The sequence below is a fragment of the Lathyrus oleraceus genome, chromosome 2 (genome assembly GCF_024323335.1).
Source record: "Lathyrus oleraceus cultivar Zhongwan6 chromosome 2, CAAS_Psat_ZW6_1.0, whole genome shotgun sequence".
Lineage (NCBI taxonomy): Eukaryota > Viridiplantae > Streptophyta > Magnoliopsida > Fabales > Fabaceae > Lathyrus > Lathyrus oleraceus.
Window position 1 is genome coordinate 395,123,287 of NC_066580.1, and position 23,218 is coordinate 395,146,504.

Genomic DNA, 23,218 nt, shown 5'->3' on the forward strand with positions numbered 1-23,218 from the left:
TATATAGAATGGACCATGTTTTGAACATGTCCTCTTACTCAATAAACCTGTGTGAAACTACTAATATGACACTAACTAGAGACTCATGAACCCTAAACATTTTAATTTCTTTGTACAACAAACAACTGGCAAAATTTCTCTGATTTTCTAATTACAGAACCCCAACCTTAACAAATCGGGTCTTGACTATAGCTCATTGCTATTCTGGTTTACTCTTGTGCATACAACAAGTACAATAGATAAACTAAATTTGACCCTTGTCTACCATGATTTCAACCCATTCACATAGTTGACAGTCTCACATGCTTTGTTTAATGGTTATCTAGCTATTGGGCACATCTCCACTAGTCACAACCTTATTTATTTAGGTGAAGTTTAAAACTCCCAAGCATTTTCTGTAGTCACATTTTTCACTTCTTGGCGCGTCCATTGCATATTGTAGCCACTATCCTAAGAACGTGACACTATGGTAAAGTGTCTCAAAAAGTCCATGAAAATAATGAATATTTCTTGTATATTATGATTTAAGTCCATGAAAATAATGAATATTTCTTATATATTATGACTTTATATAATTTGGGGGTTTCTTAATGCACCCCATCCATATGCTTCTTATGGACCATACGTAATTTTAAAAATGTTCATCGTTTTCGGAGTTTCATCTTCGGACAAACCAAAAGGCAAGTTAACGATAAAATATTTCGGAGATGCATCTCCGAAACAATTTGGATGTTAAGTCGTGTCAGACTCTTCTCCTTCCTCATTTAACAGTGTAATCAACTCAACTCAAAAAATTTCTCTTAAATTTATTCTAAACACCAAATCAAATTTCATTCAACAAGGCTCAAGGGAACATCAATCTTCATTTGTAACATCATCCAACTTCATCAAAATCATTAATTTCTTGTTATTTTTTCGAGTTTTTGATAAATATTTGAGTTTTGGCATAAATGAGTAAAAAATCAATGATTAGGGTTAGAAATGAGTAGAAATCATATTTAAAATAGTTTAGTCATAGTGTATTAGTTGTTTCTTGGCTGAAATTGATGATCAAAATGATTTTTTTAACTTCATTGTGGTACATTACGGTATTGTCGCGACCTCTGAGTTATAGAAAATTCTGAAGATGCATCTTTGGAATATTTCAGCATTTTTGTTTCCCATGAACCGGAGATGCATCTCCGTAATTTTTCAACGGTTTTCCAAAAACCGAAGATTCATCTCCAGAAATTTCTCAGTGTTTTTTTTTAATTATTTCCTTACTTGTGTTGTTTGCATTCACAAATGGTCTGCCTTACTATAACTTACAAGCATAATGGCTGATAGACATGATAGATTGAGACATGGAAGGATTGCTCAGTAGGCATCCCTTCGGCAGAAGAAGAGTCAGCAGGTTTTGGATGCTCCTAGTCCCTCTAGTCAGACAGAGTCATCTACTTCTGAGGCTTGTGATTCTCCTCATGACATTTCATCTTCTTCTTCCCGTAGGAGACGATATTTACCATCTGATGCATCACTGTCCCCATCGTCCCGCAGGCGTCAGGTTTCACCAATGTCACATCCAACTATAGATGTTATTAATCCACTCCCACCACCTACTACTGATCCACTCCCACCACCTACTATTAATCCACTCCCACCTCCTACTGATGTGCATACTGATTTAGTGCCATGTTTGGAGGGAGAGCCTCTTGTAGATACCGAGTTAGAGGCTTTTGGACGTGGTCCAATTGATTTGTCCTTACTGCCTCTATATCCAGACCATATTGTCAGACATATCTAGGACGGAGAGGTAGCATTAGTTGGATTCTTTATTTTTTTTTACGTTAATTTTAATTTGTGACATTGATTATTTCTGACAAATTTCGGGAGCCTGATCCGCAGAAGTTCGTTAACCATGGGAGAAAGATTGATGTGTTGCCTCAGCCGGATGAGGATTGGTTTTAGTCGGGTTTTTCCTTATCTGTCCTGAAGGACTTATGCATGTCCGATTATACTATGGTCAACCACGAGATGTTTAATGCATTCGTGGAGAGATGGAACTCGGTGACCTCGTCGTTTCATCTCTCGCATGGTGAGATGTCTGTCACACTCGATGATGTCTCGTGTTTGTTACATCTTTCGATCAGGGGGAGATTTCTAGATCATGGGAGGATAACCAAAGTCGAGGCACTCAAGATTTTGGTAGACCATCTAGAGGCTGACCTATGGGAGGCGAAGAATGAGTTGGATAGGACCAGGGGTGCTCATGCTAGGTTTGAGTACATGAATAAGATATACACAATTGAGCTACAGAGAGCGCAACAGCCTGATGGTGATGATGAACAAGTGGTGCTCCACAAATTATATGCATTGAGGGCATACCTACTTTATTTGGTTGGCACTTCGATTTTTATGGACAAGAGTGTCACTTATACCGACGTCGTCTACCTACGGTACTTCGTTGATTTTGAGCGAATCCATGAGTACAATTGAGGGCCGGCTTGCTTGGTCTACCTATATTCGAAGTTGAGAGATGGTTGTATGTGGAAGACGAAGTAGGTCACAAGAAGTGCGATACTATTGACTGTAATAACTATTAGTCTTTGAATGTTTCTTTGTCATTTTCATTTCATCTTTGCAAATCCATTACTGATGATTCGGGTGTTCCAAACTTTTCATTTCAGGGTTGGATCCTCCAACACTTTCTGCACATCTCTGGTTGGGCGAGTGTACCTGATTACACTGAGGATATGTCCCGTGTTACTTCTTTTATCCCGCTCAGAGGGAACCAGACGACCGGGCCTTATAGAGTTTATCTTGACTGTTTGGTTACATAGGACATGCATTTCAACATCTATGTTAATCACCGTGAGATGCGGTCATTTTACAAGATAGTTATATACTCTTGATGGTTGGCATGTGGATCAGGTCTCATTTCTCTTCATCTACCCAAGCGCGTCATACAGCAGTTCGGATACACTAAGACCATTCCAAGACATCATGTTGTCTCTGCTCCTCCTGGCTTGACACGTAGAAAGATAGATGACATGTTTGATGATTATGAGAGTCATCTGGTACTCGAGGAGGCACGAGCTACCATAACTGAGAGCAACTGGAGTTATGTCGAAGAGTACATTAGATGGTTCTCCAGGAGACCCGTTGAGACTAGATCATCAGGAGATACTATAGAAGGAGCAGGTACAACTAGATCATGTTGAGGATGTCTTGCCTAGGTGTCGTCGCATAGTGGAGATTGTGTGGGCAGACATTGATAGAGGTATCTTCTCTGATGGGTCTGATGTGAGATACGTCCTAGATGTCATCATGACGGAGGCACAAAGGGAATTGGTGTACCGGAGACAGTATCGGGAATGGGTGGGATTTATTGCCGAGGAGGCAGAGGAGGTAGAAAAGAGGTTGTCAGACACATATAGTAGTCTCTTATTATCTAATAGTAGTATTATGGTATGTATATTATTTTGACGGTCTTGCTACTTTATTGATCTCAATTGTACAATATTTTCGACATTTATTGGTATTTTATTTTTGTATGGCATTTTTGGTCCATCTGAAATTATATACGACTATTTTTATTTTATTTTTCTATTGTACGATATATTTTAAATCTTCATCGGAACATATAACCTAAAATACCTGTTATGGGACGTATCATAGATGTATCTTCGGAATATTCACGGAGATGTATCTTCAGTATAATTCAACTGTAAATAGCTTCTGAGTGGGATGTATTGAATGTTTTAAATTGTTCCAGAGATGCATCTCCGAAATATTACAATGTTCATTTAAAATTTAGTGCATCCGAAAATACATCTCCAAAAATTAAAAATATTTAGATAATTTCGCGTGCGGGCTAAAAAGTCTTAAGAGTACATTAAAAAATGCTCAATAAATTTTGGATATATATTTTTGTGTTTGACAAGACCTTCGGAATTATGCCTACGTACCAACATAAAAATGAGGGATCAAAACCTCGTAGTTTATGGTATCAATTTCAAAGTGAGTTGATTGCTTTTAACAAAATTTTAAGTTTGAAAGAGGCACAAAAGGCCTAAAAGAGCTTGAGTGAGTGTTAGTTCTATTTTGTCTTTTGAAATTTTAAGTCAAGTATGGTTAAGTTCATTTACAAGTTTGATTAAGAAAAAGAATTTAAAAACGCGATGGCATAAGGCCAAAGTTTCTGTATTGCAATAAAGATTCTAAGTTTAAAAATCACAAGCAAAGAAGAATTTGAAAGGGGAGAGAGATTTGAAGTTTAAGAAATGGGAGGAGATGAAGAGACTAATCCTAAGCAAGAATTTAAAAGTTAAGAGTTGAAAAGATATGACTGGTGGGATACAATCCAATAGATAAGATTGTCATATAGAAACCCACTTTTCATTTGGACTTTAAAATCAAGCAATATCAATAAGCAAGTAAGATGAAGAGCAAGGCAACAAATAAATATAGCCACATCCAAGCTAGCAACTCCATGGTCTTCTTCATAATCTTCCCCATGTATCAGATGGCATACTCCTTGAATGGCTCAGAATAAGGCATAAGACAAAGTAACATTTGCATCAAGACCATGGAGAAGATGAACTCAAAAGGGATCTCAATACTTGCATAAAATAAAAGTTCAATTCACCAAGGTTTGGCTTCAAAAAAGTTGGCATTGGCCAAGTCCTTTTGCATAGGGAGTGTTGCATAATTCTAAGTCCAAGTCTCAGATCAAATCCAACAGGCCACACAAACATTTTTTAAGGGTTTTTGTTGTTATTATGTACATTAAGGTCCTAAGACCACAAACACAAACAAGGTACAAGACAAGAATATACAATCACAATATATTAACAACATATGGCTCAAGTGAGCAAAGTAAAAATGGCATTAAAATAAACAAGTTAAATGATATGTATGATTACAAATGATAAATGTCTTGAATTTAAAGTGCATAAGGCAAAAGACTTGAAATTAAATGTTAGTCAAATGTTAGTTGATTAGGTGTTAGTATTGTTTTTGCTTTTCAATTGTTTAAGTCATTCTTTGGAGAATACTCAACCCTCTATTCACAAGCATAGATCCTTGAACTAAGACATCTTCCAAAGGAAGGAAAAAAGGCCAAGTTTCCACACAATACCATGAAAGGGGAGAGACTTACAATCTCACTTACTAGAATGTTATGCTTTTGGGTCAAAATTTAGCGCTATGTTAAGCAATCGTAATTGGACTTATGTAGAAGTCACAACTATCTGAGGTCGGGCAATAGAATTTTTAGTGTTAATGCATGATAGAGATATGGTATAGTGAACCATACTCCTAAAACATACCACACTTAAAAGAAAATGGAAAAATGGTGGACCTAATCTCATCCATACTTGTATTGGTTTATCAACCAATTAGCCTTAGGACATAGAGATATCATAGGCCAATGGAATGATAGGGATAGAAGGGGATTGAAGATGAAGAGGGAGGGGGAATGAGACAAACACAAATTGGACAAGGGAAGGATTTTATCAAATTAAAATCTTTCATTCATTTTGGGAGATGGAATGTACATTCCATCAATCCCCTAAATCCAATGATTTTAATCCAACAAAGTCAAATCAACCCTGACCAAGGTCCAAACACAACATTCAAACTTCACAAGTCAATAAAAATAGCTCAACACAATTTATTCACAATTAAACAATTAAAAATCAATTAAAAATGCATTAAGTTAAATTATGTTTGATCAAAAACCTAGAACCTCTTTAAAACACCAAATAAATGGCCGAGATTTATCATAGTTCAAACAAGTTCAAAGGACCTTGGAGAAAAAATTTCATTATTTTTGGAAATCCAAAAGTACTTTTAAACAATTAAAAATATGCACAAAAACAATTAAATCATGAAAAATATTAATATTGAGCCAAAAAATAATTTTAATTCAGAAAATGAAAGAGAAAAATATTTGAAATTTTTTGGTGAAAGTCTCATAATTTTTGGATCAATATTAAAATTAATATGAATTAATAAAAATAAAACAATTAAAATGAAAATCAAAAAATTATAAAAATATGTGGACCATCTTATCTCTCTCATTAATTAAGGTGGCAGATCAAATAGTCTCTAGCGCGCGTTCCACGTGGTCTTGAGTCAACAGCGTTGCACATGTGATAATCAAAACCAACGCCTAAGATTAAAACAAAATGAATGGATCATGTGGTTCAGAGACACGCCAACACATCACCGGAGCCAGAGCTTCGGTCATCTTCCTCGGTGGACCTCACTAGACTGGTCCACCTTCAACCATCACCAAAATGAAAAAGGAAGACATGAATTTAAAGAAAAAATGCTCAGGAGCTCGAATCTCACCTCAACTTTGTCTAACTCCAAGTATATAGAAAGATACAGGGAGTTGAATTTTGAGGATCATGATCTGATTTGCTTCGATTTGACCTCAAAGCAACTCAATCTTTTTACCTACATTGGTAGGACTTCAGAAAACCAAAAATGAACAAGAATAATGGAGAATTGAGTGAGAATCAAAGAGATGAAATTTTTTAAAAATCACCTTCACTGCAACTTCAAATTGGCACGATCTTGTTCTCAATTATGCTTGGCCTTGCTTCAGACGCTTGATGGAATGGAAATGGATCAAGGAAAGGTATGGACTCTTGGACTCTTAGAATGCCAAATGATTTTTCTCAGTGTCAAACTTCGGGGTTAAGGTTTTGGCTGCCATTGTTAAAGTTAGTAGCTTTTTGCAAGAGAAAATGAAGGATTTTTCTGTGCAAGAGAGAGTCAAGGAGATGTGTGAACAAAAAAGATGAGAAGGATAATAAAGTTGGGTATTTATAGAGTTTTAATTTCTATTCAGAATCAGACACATGTCATACGTGTAGAGGTAATTGATCATTTTTGTGTATTACAAAGTGGCAACATTGATGTGAGTGGATCAGTTGGTGACGACGTGCACATTCATGTTCTCCTAGAAACTAAGAGTACTTATGAGATTCTGAAAATATCTTATAGAAAATGACAGTGTGCAGTAAAGTGATAATGATGATGATAACGTCAGCAGGAAGTTGAAATAGTGTCGAAAATGAACTAAAAATGTCACCTTTCTCTTTTCTGATCTAAATAAAAATATGGCATTTTGGGGGGCAATTTGTTACCTTGGAATTTCGAGTTAGGAAATATACGTATGTGTTCCACATTTATAAATGTCAATTATTTTACACGTCATTCTTGCATTTAAGTTACTTTCAGTCATTTTACTTTTAAAGTCTTTATGTTTCGTTTCAGTCACTTTACTTTCAAAGCTTTTACATTTGGATTTTAGTCAAGTTTTAATTATAATCACAAACATTGCATTTAGATTTCAATAGGAATATGTTCAAAGGTCGTAATTCACACATATATGTTCGGGGATATTTTCGAGTTTGATCTCTTAAATATTAATAGAAACTTATTTTTGTTTACCAAATTCACCAATAAACAATACTATAATTATTACTCCTGATATTTATATTTAGGTGATACTTAATATATCGTTTTTATGACTTGTGGGGTATGTTTAATAGTCTACATGTATTAATATTATCCCATTTGACGGTAAAGATTATAGATACTTTAAAAATAACATCCTTATATATAATAAAGTCTCACGATTGTGTCATACATAATATTCTATTAAAATATATTAACTATTTTATGGACATTTTTTTCATTTGAAAGAAACATATAATAGAGAAATGTATTTTATTATAAATAATTAAAATGATGCAGTTTCTAAGTTCAAACATAAAATCATTGGCATATAAAGATTGCACCAAAAATCTCTCACAAGCATTAGAGTCAATCAAGCATATATATAATACTCATAGATCTTGTATTATCATTATACTTATGTAAGTAATATGAGTTGTGAATGGATCATCAATATTTTCAATCGTTGTTACTATGCATATCTCCCCATCTTTTGTTTTGAATATTTCTAATGAAGTGATATCTTCTAAATAAGTGTTTGAATTATTAGTGAGATTTAGACTCCTTACCTTGTACAATGACACCATTTTTATTACAATAAAGCTCAATGGAATCCACCAATTCTATGAATTTTACCATGTTTAGAAAAAAAAATCTTGATTCAAACAATCTCTTTTGTTTGAGATGATCATGGTGATGCTCAAAGAATATGAGGCATATAGTCGAACTCAAAATATGACATACATGATAGATTAATTGTAGATTCACATGAAATGTTATTCATACGAAAGATAATCGCAATGCGCCCTAACAATTAGAGCCTTGGAAACAAAACGATGCTTATACACATGGTTGTTTAAAATAAAGACACTCATGACTCTAGGAAACAAAATTTTACTCCGTGATATGCATACAAATTGTTGACCATGATAAAGTCACTACTTGTTGTTTACATGTTTCTAGTTGGCTTTAACTAACAAACTAGAACTAGTAGGATCCAATATTCAAAACAAAAACCCAAAATTTGATATAAGAGACCCATGATCTAAATCTATATAGAATGGACCATGTTTTGAACATGTTCTCTTACTCAATAAACCTGTGTGAAACTACTAATATGACACTAACTAGAGACTCATGAACCCTAAACATTTTAATTTCTTTCTACAACAAACAACTGACAAAATTTCTCTGATTTTCTAATTACAGAACCCTAACCTTAACAAATCGGGTCTTGACTATAGCTCGTTGCTATTCTGGTTCACTCTTGTGCATACAACAAGTACAATAGATAAACTAAATTTGACCCTTGTCTACCATGATTTCCAACCCATTAACATGGTTGACATTCTGACATGCTTTGTTTAATGGTTATCTAGCTATTGGGCACATCTCCACTAGTCACAACCTTATTTATTTAGGTGAAGTTTTAAACTCCCAAGCATTTTTTGTAGTCACATTTTTCACTTCTTGGCGCGTCCATTGCATATTGTAGCCACTATCCTAAGAACGTGACACTATGGTAAAGTGTCTCAAAAAGTCCATGAAAATATGAATATTTCTTGTATATTATGACTTGATATAAATTGTGGGCTTCTTAATGCACCCCATATATGTTTCTTATGCACCATGCATAATTTAAAAAATGTTCATTGTTTTCGAAGATTCATCTCCGGACACACCAAAAGGCAAGTTAACAATAAAATATTTCGAATATACATCTCTGAAACAATTTTGAGGTTAAGTCGTGTCAGACTCTTCTCCTTCCTCATTTCATAGTGTAATCAACTCAACTCAAAAAAATTCTCTCAAATTTCTTCTCTACACCAAATCAAATTTCATTCAATAAGGCTCAAGAGAACATCAATCTTCATCTGTAACATCATCCAACTTCATCAAAATCATCAATTTCTTGTAAGTTATTCGAATTTTCGATAAATGTTTGAGTTTTGGTATAAATGAGTAGAAATTAATTATTAGGGTTAGAAATGATCAAAATAATTTTTTTGAAATTTATTATGGTACATTATGGCATTGTCGCGACCTCTGAGTTGCAGAAAATTCCGGAGATGTATCTCCAGAATTTTTTAGCATTTTAGTTTCCCATGAACCGGGGATGCATCTCCGTAAATTTTCAACGGTTTTTTAGAAATCAGAGATGCATCTCCGGAAATTTCTTAGTGTTTTTTTTATTTTATTTTCTTACTTGTGTTGTTTGATGCACTAATGGTCTGTCTTACTATAACTTATGTTGATAGACATGATAGATTGAGGTATGGCAGCGTTGCTCAGCACGCATTCCTTCGGCGGGAGAAGAGTCAGTAGGTTCTGCATGCTCCTAGTCCCTTTAGTCAGGTAGATTTGTCTACTCCTAAGGCCCGTGTTTCTCCTCATGCCAATCCATCTTCTTCTTCCCGTAGGAGATGAGATTCACCATCTGATGTATCACTCCCTCCATCGTCCCGCAGGCATCAGGTTTCACTAGTGCCACCTCCTATTGTAGATACTGCTAATCCACTCCCACCACCTACTGTTGATCCACCCCCATCATATATTTTTGATCCAGTCCCACCTCCTACTATTGTGCATGTTGATCCAGTACCACCTCCAGAGGGTGATGCTCTTGCGGATGCTAAGCCAGAGGCTTTTGGAGGTGGACCAGTTACTTTGTCCTTACTGCCTCTGTATCCAGACCATACTGTCAGACATATTTGGGACAGAGAGGTAGCATTAGTTTGATTCTTTATTTATTTTTACGTTAACCTTAATTTCTGACATTGATTATTTTTGACGAATTTCAGGAATGTGATCCGCAAAAGTTTGTTAACCATGTGAGAAAGATTGATGTGTTGTCTCAGCCGGATGAGGAATTATTTCAGTCGGTTTTTTCCTTATATGGCCTGAAGGACTTGTGCATGACCGGTTACACTACGGTCAACCACGAGATGCTTAATACATTCGTGGAGAGATGGAACTTTAAGACCTCGTCGTTTCATCTCTCGCATGGTGAGATTTCTATCACACTCTATGATGTCTCGTGTTTGCTACATCTTCTGATCAGGGGAAGATTTCTAGATCAATGAACGATAACCAAAGACGAGGCACTAGAGATGATGGTAGACCATCTAGAGGTTGACCAAGGGTAGGCGAAGAACGAGTTGGATAAGACCACGGGTGCTCATGCTAGGTTTGAGTACATGAAGAAGATATACACAGTTGAGATATAGAGAGCGCAACAGCCTGATGGTGATGATGATTAGGTGGCGTTCCACATATCGCATGCATTGAGAGCATAACTGCTTTATTTGTTTGGCACTTTGATTTTTATGGACAAGAGTGTCACTTATATTGACGTCATCTACCTGCGGTACTTCGTTGATTTCGAGCTGATCCATGAGTACAACTAGGGGCGGTTTGCTTGGTCTACCTATATTCGAAGATGGGAGATCGTTATATGTGGAAGACGAAGTAGGTCAGGGGAAGCATGAAGACTACTGGTTGTAATAATTATTAGTCTTTGAATGTTTCTGTCATTTTCATTTCATCTTTGCAAATCCATTACTGATGATTCGTGTGCTCCAAACTTTTCATTTCAGGGTTGGATCCTTCAACACTTCCCGCACATCTCTAGTTAGGCGAGTGTACCTAATTACACTGAGGATATGTCATATGCTACTGCTTTTATCCCGCTCAGAGGGAACCAGACGGCCGAGCCTTACAGAGTCTATCTTTATTGTTTGGTTGTTGAGGACATGCACTTTAACAACTATGTTGATCACCGTGAGACACATCTATTTGATGAGATATTTATATATTCTGGATGGTTGGCATGCGAATCGCGTCTCATTTCTCCTCATATTCCTGAGCCCGTCATACGACGGTTCAGGTAAACTAAGACCATTCCCAGGCACCCTATTGTCTTTGATCCTCTTGCCTTGACACGTATAAAGATAGATGACATGTTTGATGATTATGAGAGTCATTTGGTACTAGAGGAGGCGTGAGCTACCATACCTGAGAGCGACTTGAGCTACGTCGAAGAGTACATTAGATGGTTCTTCAAGGTGTCACATTCGTACATGGTGCATGCTGCTCATCAGGAGATACTAGAGAAGGAACAGGTACATATAGATTATACTGAGGATGTCTTGCCTATGTGTTATTCCATAGTGGAGATTGTGTAAGCATAAATTAATAGAGGTATCTTCAATGATGGGTCTAATGTGATGTAGGTCCTAGATGTCATCATGACAGAGGCACGAGGGGAATTGTTGTACCGGAGACGGCGCTGGGGAGTAGTTGTGATTGATGGCCGAGGAGGCAGAGCTAGCAAAGGAGTCAGTGGAGGTAAAGGAGAGGTTGTCAGACACACAATAGTCTCTTATTATCTAGTAGTAGTATTATGGTTTGTATTTTATTTTGACGGTCTTGCTACTTTATTGATCTCGATTATACGATATTTTGGACATTTATTGGTATTTTAATTTTGTATGACATTTTTGGTCCATCTGAAATTATGTACGACTATTTTTATTTTTATTTTCGATTGTACGGTATATTTTAAATCTTCATCATAACATATAACATGAAATACATGTTTTGAGACGTATCAGAGATGTATCTTCAGAATATTCACGGAGATGCATCTCCAGTACAATTCAATTGTAAATAAAAATTGTTATAGAGATGCATCTCCAGAATATTACAATGTTAAAAAGAATTTAATGCGTTCAAAAATGCATCTCAAAAAACTAGAAATATTTAAATAATTTCGCATGCTGGCTAAGAAGTCTTAAGGGTACATTAAGACTCTATAAATTTTGAATATATAACACTTTGCATGGGCCCAAAATATGATCAAGCATGGCCCATATGATGCTCCTAATCCTTCAACTTTAACTATATACATTTAATTTCTATAATGACATATAGAATGGACCACGTTTAACACACATATAATATAATATAATTTGAGAAAAAAATGGATAATTTATTTGGCATGTATTGTGAGTAGTGTTTTCACATTGACCCATCAGAAGTAGTACGTGGGTAATGAAACGTATGGAACAATTAATGTTTTATGAAAATAAACGAATAGTGATATAAACGTAGAAAAAAGGTAAAAGAAGGTGTAGTGTCTGAATTTCCTAAAATAGATAACAAGTTGGTGTAACAATAGATCAAATGATTGTATACAAATAAGTTAATGAACAGAACTAAACGTAGGAAACATGATGTGAAAGTGAAAGAGGTGGTGTTTGTGCTATAAGATATTACAAAATAAAACAAGACAAAAGAATCTCTAGAACCCTAAAAATCCACATTGATATCAACTTTTGAAGGTTGAGTTGAGAGCATTATATGACAAAAGGGACCCCTAAGAGAAAATAGTTTTATACAAGATGAGAAAGGTAGGGGCCTAAAGTAAAGAAATAGAAAAAATGTTACTTATTTTGGTAAATAGTGGAATCGTCCCATCACAAAAAGACATTACAAAAACCCCATCTCCTGGCTTGGCTTCTGCCATGACTTTGACATGTGACTATAGCAGATGTCACTTTCCTATTTCCTCTTCAAGAGCTGCACCCACTAAAAGTGGGATTTCATGACAGGGCCCCTTTTTTTCACTATCTTTTTTCTGTAATTGCTTTTTCTTTTTTATCTCTTCAATTCAACTTCTCCTGATATCATCATGCTTTCAACCTTGTTCTGGATTCATCTTTTTGTATCTTCTCATGATTCTCATTTAGTCATCAACGTATATTTTTATTTTTAAATTAAATCAACTTGACAACCATATTTTAATTATGTTCATACTTAAAGGGTGGGCTTCTAATTCCGATGAGATTCATTACGATCCACTTTAGTAGCTGGGCAATCACATTTGAGACATATGCATGGGGTAGCATAGAGGGATATGGGAAACAACTTGAATAAGCAATGCATTTATAATAATCGGACACTCCCTACCCTTTCTTTGCCTAATGTGAAATCTAGGAGCCTTATGGGTCGCATACTGTGGGAAAGGCAGTTATTATCATCAAGAGATTGTTATTTTCAAAACTTTTAATACTAGTGAATAAACATGTTACTCTTTAAATTTGCGATTGTTGATCAGCTTGATCATCATCGATCACAATATTTTTTTGAAATATCTATATAGTTTTCAATTTGATTGATGTCAAATCAAATAAATTCACCTATTAAGTTTAGTTGTTAGGAATGCTGACTTACATTGAAAAACAATGAGTTGTATGTCCACATATATAATAACATTAACCGAAAAATTTTAATGAAAGAAAAAACATTTCCTTTTTCAAGTTTTAACACGTTGAATTCATATGTGAGTGGTTAAGTCTCATGTCTACTAGAAATTGTAGAAATGTTTGATTTATAAAAAAAAATGACTTATATTCTCATTGTCCTAAGGTTTTTGGTGGATATGTGATGTCAAAGTCTCTTGGATCCTGAATGTTTATCTCATTGACACTTTTGGCACTCCTCGGACTCTCCAACAAATGGAACTAGATACATGGTTAGACTCGGTGGGAGAGCAGACGTAAGTCCTAGTATGAATCAAGGTTATTCATATCGGTGACTCACACTTGTGAGTGATATTGTTGAATTTAAGTGTGGGTGGTTAAGTCTCACATCAAATAGAAATTGTAAAAACATTGGTTTTATAAGAGAGAGATGGCTCATATTGTCATTGTCTTTTAAGGGTTTGGACGGATATGTGGCGTAAAGGTCTCTTGGATACAAAATATTTAGTCCATTGACACTTCTGACACCTCTCGGACTTCCCAACAAGTGGTATCAGAGTCGTGATTATGATCGGTTAGGGAGCGGAAGTGAAATCTTAGTATGGATCAAGTATAGTGATGTATGTGAGTTACACTTGTGAGAGAGATTATTTAGATTCATATGTGAATGAGTAAGTCCTGCGTCGACTAGAAATAAAGGAAATGTTGGATATATATATATATATATATATATATATATATATATATATATATACCCTCAATGTCTTAAGGTTTTTTATGGATATGTGGCATCAAAGTCTCTTGGATCCATAACACTTAGTCCATTGACACTTCTGACACTCTCTGAACTCCCTAAAGAGTGGTATTAGAGTCATGGTAAGGCTGGGTGGAGGAGGGCAACTTGTAACACCCAAATTCCCTGACTCAATATTTAGTAAAATAATTCAATTTTAACTTAACACTTATAGTGTCATGCATGTTTCTCCAAACATAAAAAAAACCCAACAAAATATAATCCTGTGAATTAAGCAGCGGAAACAATAAGGTTTGACGTATAACTTCTCAACAACAAATGAATAATAAAGTGGTTCAATAACTTCAAAGTGAAAAAGACATGCAACAACGAAATATAGAGTATGTCACCAGTGTTACATATCATAGTGAATCCACTAAAGACTCGAACAATAAATAACTAAAGAGGCCTCAACATTTTCCTTTGGCTCAAGCAGACACTCCTCTACTTGATTTTCTATACTCTATAGGAGCATATACACCACAACAAACAAACAGGGGTGAGAATACGCTCAAATATATTAATGGTGTAAAACATAGCAACGGTAACCTATTCACACAAATCAACAAACATATCATATATTCACAACAACAAAATAATTCACAATACTTTTATGTATGCAATGTGACCAACAATCTCGACTCAATGCATGTGGTGCCAATTTGGACATCAGAGGTATGTTATTGATTTTCGTCCTTACTCGCTCCCAATTCCTTCTTCTGAACTAGAGCCCACCATAATCTTCATCGATTCCCACTACTGAATCAGTAACGTGTCACTGATCCCATTACTGAAATTAAATACTCGCTCTCGCTCCCCACTTCTGAACCAGAGCTCACCATAATCGTCATTGATCATCACTTATGAATCATTAATGTTTCACTGATCCCATTACTGAAATATATTATAAGCTCTCGGTCCCCACTTTTGAACAAGAGTTCACCACCGAACTGAAGTTTGTACACCATGGTGCATGGACTCAACAACAACAAGAAAATATGATCATTCACAACCGACCCCACTTATGACCGTGTACAACGCCAATAAGTCCATCACCTCAACACAACAAGTATCATATGCAAATATATTCAACAATACATAATCATACAATTATATCCACATTCAAAATATTATGTTATTTCCCATAATATTTTATCACAATAATATCATCTAAACACCACATCAGTATCCCCTTCATGGGTAATCATTAAATCAATCAATCACAATAATTAAAACAAAATGTTTTCATCGTTATTAATCATCAATTAACATTAAAAAACAAGTAACATTGTATATTAACGTCTTCAAGTATATTATTAACCTCTTAGGACCTTACCATGAGGTAGTACTACGCGTTAGCTTTCAAACGCTTCAAACGGCGCCTCAAACAGAGTCGCAAAACTCAAGTTATGATCAAACTTATATTTGAACAAAGACAGTATGGTCGTGACGGGTGAACCGTCACAAAGGTAACGATCGTCAGCTCGTTGGATGCAATGACGGACGGTCCTTTACAATGGTGACGTTCGTCACCTCTTCAAAATGTAGAATTCTACATTTTTCACCATATGAGGACTTCCGAACCTCGAATTACCAATCCGTAAAAATCAGAACGCTCAGAATTTGACATACAATAATTATATAACAATTATAACAACATACAACACATATATTACAGATCCTAGATAACATCAATTTGTCACTAATTCTTCATCTAAATCATCAATTTAGCATAGATTTTCACAACTTTTCATCATGTTATTTCATATAGACATGAACACTCATCAACCAAACTTGCACATACAAAGATAAACTAAAATCATAATTAAACAGTGCATGAAATTTATATCAAATACGTCAAATATTACAGATTTCACACAATCTCATTCAAAACTCATAAAACACCAACAATGGAGATAAACCTAGAGGAAGGTGAGAATCTCTCTCTATCCTTCATGCAATTGACACATATATTCAAGTAATCTCCCCCCCCCCCCCCCCCCATTTGTCTTAATTTCAACAATATCAAAGTTCTAGGTATGGCTTTCTCTTCCTCACAAACCTTTGCTTTTTCTTTTTTTGCCTCTTTCTTCTAATCTCTCCAATTCACGTACTGATAAAAACAAAGGATCCAATAAACCTCATTTTTAACCTTAATCTAATTTTCAGTTTTAATTATTTCACTAGTCCCCTAACTTATTCTTGTTCTCATCTCATTCCCTTATTTATCCAATAATCATAATTTTCACCCTAATCTCGTGAATTCCCTATTTTCTTATTATTTTAGTCATTTAAAATTAACTAAGATTCTTAATAATTCTAACCACTCTCCATAAATCCCACAAAAATATCCAAGCACACCAATAATTAAATAAAACTAATAAAAATCATATGATTTCACCAATACTAAAAAAAAGCAAATTAAAAATTCAATTAAATGATTAATTGAAAATTCAGAGCGTTACAACTCTCCTTCACTTAAATAATTTCCGTTCTCAAAAGTTACCTGAACAAAAAAGCTCCGGATAAGACTCTTTCACCCGACTCTCGAGTTCCCATGTCACACTCCCACCAGCAGGTCCTCCCCATACTACCTTCATTGAAGCAATCTCTTTGCCTCTCAAGTGCTTAACTTTGCGATCCTCAATCCACAAAGGTGATGTCGCAGCAGTCAAGTTCTCTCTAACTTACATCATCCAACTAGATCACATGAGACAGGTCAGGAATGTACTTCCGAAGTTTTAAAACATGAAATCATCATGAAGATTCAAAAGAGACTATGGTAATGAAAATCTATAAGCCACCTCTTCTACTCTATGGAGGATCTGATACGGGAAATAAAATGAGATGTGAGCTTTCAAGACTTCAACGCTCGACTCAGTAGACTATTGAAAAATCTCTGGTCCAAACACTACACTTTCATCTGATTCATACCAGCACAAAGGAGTTTTATATCGACTTCCATAGAAAGCCTCATACGGTGTTATTCCAATACTAGAATGAAAACTATTGTTGTAGGTGAACTCAATCAACGACAAGTAGATATCCTAATTACCTCCTTATTTTAGAACACAAGCTCTCAACAAATCTACCAAGGATTGGATAGTCCTCTCTGTCTGGCCATCTATCTATGGATGATAAGTAGAACTCAATCTCAAATTAGTTCTCAAATCCTCCGACAAACTCTTCCAAAACCTTTATGGGAACCTCATATATCTATCTGAGATGATACTTGAAGGAATACCATGCAGCTTGATTGTCTGCTTAATATAAATCTTAGCAAGCTTCTGCAACAGATAATTGATCTTTATCGGAATGAAATGAGCCGACTTAGTCAGCCTATTAACAATAACCCAGATAGAATCACTTCCCTTCATTGTATTCGGAAAATCTATCACAAAGTCCATAGAAATGTTATCCCATTTCCACTCATGAATAGTCAACGACTGCATCAACTCTGGCGGCTTCTTATGCTCGATCTTCGACTTCTGACAAGTCAAACAAGAATAAACAAACTCAACAATATCTTTTTTCATACCCGACCACCAAAACATCTTTTTAAGGTCCTGATACATCTTCGTATCACTGAGAGCAATACTCAAACCACTTTTGTGACCTTCCTCAAGAATCTTCTTCTTAAGCTCTAGCAAATCGGGTACATAAACTCTATCTCTAAACCTCATAACACCATTATCATCAATTATGGAATCCACCTCTTTCCCTTGATTGATCAACACTAACCGGTCAATTAATCATAAATATAATTTTTGGCCCTCTCTGATCTCGTCCAGAACACTATTAGTCAACTTCAGCATACCCAACATAATACTTTGCAGCGTCATTTTGCATACCAAACTAAGATCTCGGACATGCTCAATAGAATTCATCTCTCTAACTATCAATGCCTACATATGCCAGGACTTTCTACTCAAAGCATCTTCCACTACATTAGCTTTACCCGGATGGTAACTCAACTCGAAGTAGTAGTCTTTCCTAAGTTCAAGACACCTTATTTGCCTCATATTCATCTTCATTTGGTAACAAATATTTCAAACTCTTATGATCGCTGAAAACCCCAATTCTAGAGCCATACAGATAATGCCTCCAAATTTTAAGGACAAATACCACAGTTGCCAACTCTAAATCATGGATAAGATAATTCATCTCATGAACATTTAGTTGTCTTGAATTACGGTGTTAAAATGTAATAATCTAAAAATTTGCACCATGATTTGATTCAAATCTTCATTTGAATTGATTCCATCATTTTTGGGAAAAATATGTATGTGAATTAAATCACAACTATGTTTTAATTGATTAACATAACTTTCATTACAATTTAAAATAGGGAATAATAGGATCCACCTTAACAAGTACTTATATGCATTCGATTTCATCTCCGCAAGTATCTAAGGTTAATACTAATAGAAGGCTTATTATGATTAAGTGAGAATAATATGATCCATCTTAGCTAAGTATTTTTTTCTGCTTATAAGATGGGACATGTAAGTTATGGTAAAAGGAATATTGTTTACGAAATTGATATATCCCAACCTTAACAAACTATATTAGGTTAATCGACTCATTATGGTGACAATAGTATCACTTTCCCTTGAGTTACTCTCTGGTTATTTTTAAGTCTTTGAATTATTCTCATGTTCATGAGACTTAGGCACTTATATAGTATTAGTAAATTGAGGCATATATTTGCAATTTTACTAATTACGGGATAAGTGATATAATCAAAGGACATTTTGACAATATATCATTTTTTGTCATGGGATGATGTTTTCCTGTAGGAGGTGATTTCTGGTGTACTGCATAAATATTAAGAGTTGAATAGGGATGTCTTGTATGCATGCATGCTCAATTCCATGATATAGAAGTCTAAAATTAGAGAATATAAAAGTTTCAAGTTGAATCAGAGTTAAAATCTTGATATAATAAGCTTGTGGGTTGATCACGTGTTAAAAACTCTATTATAGTAGAAATCTCAAGGTGCTATACTTGACAACTGTATGTAGGCCTCATGGCTTTGGGATAAACTATGATAAAAACTAATATGTCCTTTTTTGATCTCTCAACAATTTATATTATTTTATTTATATATTTTTTCTTCTTTCTTATTTACACCTCTTCTTATAATTAACCTAAAAATCGGTTTATTTTCTTAAGTTTTTTATATCACAATTCACTTCCCTTCTGTAAGTTGAGTGTGCACCTAAGAGGGGGTGAATTAGGTACTATGAATTTTTTTTCAGTTTTTGACTTGTTTTAAGAATCTTTCCTAAGTGATTACTATGTGATAAATGTGGTAAATACTGAAAGATAAAGAATACAAAGAGATATCCTGGTTCCCCTCACAGATCGAGAATAGTTTAATCCCCTTTCAACATGAAAGAGATTTTACTATTGTTGGGACTTTTACAAGACTCTTCTTAGTCTTTCTATATATATACTAACAATCATACCAAGAACAATCCTCTTGGACTTTTCACTAAGTTCAAAAAGAGAACAATCCTCTTGGATTTTTCACTAAGTTCAAAAAGAGAACAATCCTCCCTTTAATGAATCTCTTGTTTCCAACAATTCTGGAAAACAAGGATACACAAAGTAATCTGAATTTTTGATAAGTATGTGAATTGGAATTGTATAAGTATCAATCTACAGATTAATATTCTCCTTATAATAAATAAATCTCTTAATAATATACAAGTGTTCACTATGGACGAAATGAAACTTAGAATATTTTTCTATGAAGGTTAAGTGCAGAAAGTTTCACTCTTAAAATTCTGGTTTTGACACTTGAGAATTTTTGAAAGATGAAGAGAATATTTGAATGTTTGAAAATTTGCAAAATAATGTGAGATTAAAATATGAAGAAATGGTGTTTATATAGCCCTAATGCACCTCTACAAATCAGTACAAATCATGAAAGGATGTCATGCTTCAAGAACTATTTTTGAAAATCAAAGAATGAAAAAATGCAATTTTTTCAGGCACTGGTACAGTGGTAACCGGTTAACCAAAAATGGTTAATCGATTATACCCTTGTAACGTGCAAAAGATTTGAAAATTTTAGCCTGTTAATCGATTAGCACATTGTTGTTAACCGATTAACATCTCTCCAGAATGTAAAAAATAGTTAATTTTCAAAGAGAAAAACTTTGACAAGATGCATCCAAACATATTAAACAAACATGATATGAATGTATGAGGACTTGAACACTTTTATACTCATTAGAAAGGTTTAATTTTATATACCTTATCATTCATGATCAATCCATAAGTATATCTTCAAGACTTGACATAATATGAAACTTGTATTTGTTTTATAAGTCTTTGAGCCATTTCTTTTTGTCAATCCATTCTTGCTTTGGAGAATCTTGTCATCATCAAAACACTTGAGAAACATGCCTTCACATTCTCCCCCTTTTTTATGATGACAACCATATCTTAAAAGTTTGCTTCATTCTTGTTTCTCTAACACAAAATGCTCCCCCTTGATCAATTCTCGAAATATTTTAAAATGCTCCCCCTTGATCAATGCTCAAAAGAGATTTTGCTAGCTTCACTTTGTTATAGAAAAATCATACAACATAATAAGAATACTTCTCCCCATTTGTCATTACAAAAAAGGAAGGAAAAAGACTTAAAAATTGAAACTTCATAAGTTGTGTGAATTTAGCAAAAAAATTATAGACACAACATATAACATAAAAACATATAGCATAACATAATTGTTATACGGAAACATAACACACAATTGTTCAAAACATAAAGTACTAGGAACATAACATAAACTTTAGAACACAAGTAAAAAGAAAGAAACATAATAGCAATATCATGCAATACAAGACATCTATTCACTTTCCGACATATCTTTGATCTCTTCATCATCTCCTTCTTCATTTTCTTCCTCTTTAATAGGTTCACGGTTACGGGAAAAGGTTAGGTTTCTAAAAAGTCTCTTAAGTGATGTCATTTCAAGCTTGTGTTCAGGGTGGTTACAGTTCATGGTAGCCTCAATGGAACACATTTTGGAATAGAGCATGTCATTTGTATAACCACCTTTCCGGAACCGGATGTGGAACATTTGAAGAAGAATCCTCCTTGTACTTGAAACACGTGTGTCCATCCTTAATAATTTCGGTATTCTTAAGAGCCGTTATAGCATTGATTTCACAATCTTTTTCCATCATCTTCTTTTGAGGTTCCCTCCTCAAAGCCAAACCACTTGCTTATGAAATTCGAGAAATCAACCTTGCATACGGAACACCACCACTAAGGATTTGTTGGTGTTTCATGTGATACATGATAGTGAGCGTCCAATTTACCTTGACGTTTTTCCTGATGGCATAGATTAATTGCATCTCGACATCACTAATTTGGGAATGATTTGAGTGCTTAGGCAATAAGACATATGCAATAATATATTGAAGCATTTGGTCATTAACTGTCAAATTCTTAGCATAACAGAGGACCCTAGAGGATGATAGGTTCTGTCCACTCAAAACATCAGCTTGGCTGCCCCGCCAGATTTGAAAATAGAAATACATCTTGTTGTAATTTTCGCATTCTCCATCGTTTGGTTGAAAACCTTGACGAATAAATTCACCTTCATGAGGAATACCTAAAATTGTTCCAAAACTATCCATGTCCTTACTAATATCAATGTTTCTAAACTTAATATAAACCATGTGATCTTCGAATTCATCCAGGCCAATTTGCAAAGTAGTAAAAAATTCCTTAACTAGGCCAGGATAATATGAACCAGCCTCAGAAACTAGTTTATCAACACCTTGTTCTTTCAATTGTGCAGGAAAAGAAAAGCTATACTCAGGAAAATATATGAGGTTAACATATTTTACCGGCATAAGAGATCGATTTCTGAGATCAAAGTTCAGCCTCTTTGACTTTGTTGTAGGAGCTGGTTCTTCTACATCAGTTGGGTCAGAGCTGGTTTCTCCCATTGGAAGCTTTCCTCTCTTTTTTCTTGATGGTGCCATGGTTGGAAGTGAAAGTTTTGAGAGTTGGAGTTTGAGAAGAGCATTTTCGGATTTGGAAGGGAGAGGGTTTTGAGATGAAAGTTTAGAGGTGTGAAGGGGTTATAAAGAAGATTTAGTGGAATGGGTTTTAATTTTGGTTGAATGGAGTTAATATTTGGGGAAGAATAAGTTTGAAGAAGAGAGTAAATGAGAGTTGAAGGCTTTGAAGAATATCAATGAAGAAGTTGGAAAGTGAAAGACTTTTCTAAAAAAAGAACTTAAATGAATAAGACAAAACATGAATAAAATACATTTATGCAATATAAGTGGAAATTCTTCCCAGGTGTAATCGGTTAACCGCGTATGGTTAATCGATTACAACATCAAAATATGCAGAAAATACGCATGAAAAGGGGAGTTAATCGGTTAGCCCATTTTGGTTAATCGATTAACGCATGAAAAAACAGTGACTTCATAACTTGCAACATGCATGACATTTCCATAATTTATCACTTTGACATGTTATAACATATAACAATGTAACTTTGGATTAACCATTCATGTCATAAAAACTATTTTAGCATCATGTAAAATGAAAGTTTGTGGATATAATGAAAAACTCACATTCTTGAAAATTAAGTAAAAAAATTTAAAGTTAAAATTTGTGTACCTTTGATTCATTATAGGGTATAATGAATAAATATTGAGGAATTATATCTCAC